Genomic DNA, 3,292 nt, shown 5'->3' on the forward strand with positions numbered 1-3,292 from the left:
TAATTTAATTTATATTTATATGTATTATTTTATCTTAATTATTTTAATTTATCATTTATATACTACATTAAAATTATATTGCATTATTGTATATATGTATCTTCTAATTTTTAGATATTGTTGTATTCTACCGTATATATGTATATATACTATATGTAGAGGATTTTACGAATAACATAAGAAAATGATCGAAATTTCTTTAGTGATTTTGTTCTCTCATGATCTCTTGAGGGTTCTTCAAAGCTAAAACAAAAGCATGGCTTTGCATATGGTGAGGGGTCCATTTTGATCTTAAAATCCACCTGATTTTGACTCGCATTGACATCTAGATTGTGACCCTTGAGGTTGGATATTTTCGTTATAAAGAAACCAAAAAAAAAATTAAGGAAAATAAAACCTATACATGTATATGAAGTTGAGAATCCAAATTTTACTTTAGACATAAAAAAAAATTTTAGCCAACCAAATTTATCCTAATTAGTATAAGAGATAAATAAAACAGTGCCATTGTGGCATGTATGGCACCATCACCACACTAATCCATATAACATGTACAACTTGCTAGTTGCTAAGTCAACAAATTTTTTAGGGTTCATATATGCTAGGACATTGACGTATTTTTTGAATTAACAAATTTTTTATTTGAATCAAATTCTGTTAGAGTTTGTTTTGCTGATCTTTTAAGAAAATATATTTTTGGTTTCTTCATTTACAAGAGTTTATTACATACATTTGGTAGTACATTAATACTTAATTATCTTAAGATCAAGATATAATCTATGGACATAGAGGGTCACACATTCTTAAGATTCTTATAAATTTGTAATGGAAGTTCGTTAAATTCAAATTCTTGTGAAATATGTATAGGAAACCAACAATTAAACTAAATCCGTTTTGGTTTGAGATTTCACACGATTATTTATTTTAATCTCCAAAATTTAAAATTATTTATAATGATATTTTATATTTAGGTTCGGATATTAATTTAGTTTTTTTTTTACCTTTTTAGGCAATGAATCAACAAATGATGAAGTACTAAGATAGCACATTAATGCCTATTGTATCAGCTTGACCTTTCATAAGTGGATGGCATATAAATTACTAATATGTTTTTTTTCAAAGCAAGTTTGCTAGCAAAAAAAAAATATAATAATAATAAATAAACCACAAAATATGGAATGAGAATAAAAAAGAAATATAATAAATATAAAAAACCAAATTCTGCCTTACGTAAAGTTGCCGCTTAACCTCTAAATTTGAAATCACTGCTTATATACTCGGTATTGGCCATAATTTACAAGAACATTCTGTAGTATTAGTAAGAGGGGAAGGGTTAAGGATTTACCCAGTGTGAGATATCACATTGTTCGAAGAACCCTAGATACTGTTGGAGTAAATGATCGTCAACAAGGTCGTTCCAGTGCGTTGTAGATTCTTATCCAAGACTTGTATCATTTGATAATGCCATGTGAATCGCTAGAAACATGTGAAGTGTATGGCTAACCCAATAACAAAAGTTTTGTAAAGGAACTGGAGCAGGCTACCATGAGACAAAAGATCTTCTTTATTTTTTATTATGCTGGATGTTGCAATGACTAGTTGATGTGACTTAATTTGTATTTGTATTTAATGTAGTTCTTGAAATTCTAATTTCAGTCTTCTACATCCTCATTCCTCTTTTTTTTTTGTTTTTTTTTCTACTTTACACTCATCAACGATAATAACTACCTTACCATTGTGGCGCTATCACACTCTAAAAACCTCTCATTTTCTTCTCAAAATCACCCCACCGACCAAAACATCCAAAGTGGGATACGATTTCAAATGGGCAAGTTCAAAATCCCCAATTCTGATATTGAATTCAGCATCAAGAAAAATATTAATGGGCTTAATGTCACTATGAATCAAAAGAGACCACAACTACGAAGAAATATGTTTAATGTAACAGAAAAGCGCTTGTTTTTCCTGTATGAGTTCAAGGCACTTTCTATGTAATAGAGCGTCTTGGAGGCTTTCATTTACCATGAGCTCGTAGACGAGGAGAAAATGACGTCGTTTTGGGTTGATTAGAATCCCACGGTGACGACAACGTGGTGGGATTGGCGAAGCACAGAGACAAAGAATAGCTCGTTGTGAAACTCACGCTCACCTTGCTGCGAGATTGTTGTGGAGTCCATGAACTTCACTGCGACAGGAGTTCTCGTCAGAGGATGAAAGGTGCCGGAAAAGATAGCACCGAAACAGCCATGGCCGAGTGAGAAAGAATAGGAGTTAGAAGCACGATAAAGGAGGGAGTAGGAGAGGCGGTGGGGGTTTGGAGTCGTTTCTGGCGGTGAAAGGGGTGATGCGCTTATAATGGCAGCGGAAGAGAATGAGGAAGAGGAGGAGGGAAGCAGTAGTGGAAGTCATAAGAAGAAAAACAAAAAGGAGGCTCAAGAAGACTTGAATTAAGATTTCAAGGACTACATTGGATACAAATACAAATTCAGCTACGTCAGTTAGTCGTTGCAGTATAACAAGAAAGATGTTATCTCAATATTCTGTTTGTTTACTCATTGTCTAAAAATATTAAAAGACCAAATTGGTACTCGAATTTAAATTTGGGACACCACTGAAAAAAAAATTTAAATTTCAGAAACCAAAATAAATAATCGCGTGAATATTAAAGACCAAAATAAAAATTTAGTCCAATAATTAAAAATTATATTTATGGGAGATTCTACCATGCTTACCAAGAAAATCAACATAACATATTGATTAAAATTATATTTTTTAACGTTCTTTTACGACCATAAATTTTTTAGTCGTGTTGGAATTACTATATTTATAGCACCATTATGAATAAAAAAAGAATAAATTATTATTTAATAAAATTAAAAATTATTCAATAAAATTATTTATTATATCATTTCAATAATTTTATCAATTTTAATTTTAATGAATATAAATTAATTTATATATTTTATGAATTAATATGTCAATTCTTAAATTTTTTATATTAAAATTTATAATGATTAATCAAATTATTTAAGTTTAATTATTTTTTATAATAAAAAATAAAACGAGGACTCATATTACATATGTACAAATAACAACGTTAAAAAATTTATGCAAGATGAATTTTTTTTGTCATACTTAGGATGTAAATGAAATATGTATTAAAATTTTTCAATTTTATTTAAAGTGTAACTGAGATACTTACATGTCTATCTAATTTTTACAATAGATTATTGAATAACTAAAAAGATAGTGTTTATAGTTTATTTTAGATCATTTTAAAATGTAAAATTGA

The sequence above is a fragment of the Arachis ipaensis genome, chromosome B06 (genome assembly GCF_000816755.2).
Source record: "Arachis ipaensis cultivar K30076 chromosome B06, Araip1.1, whole genome shotgun sequence".
Taxonomy (NCBI): domain Eukaryota; kingdom Viridiplantae; phylum Streptophyta; class Magnoliopsida; order Fabales; family Fabaceae; genus Arachis; species Arachis ipaensis.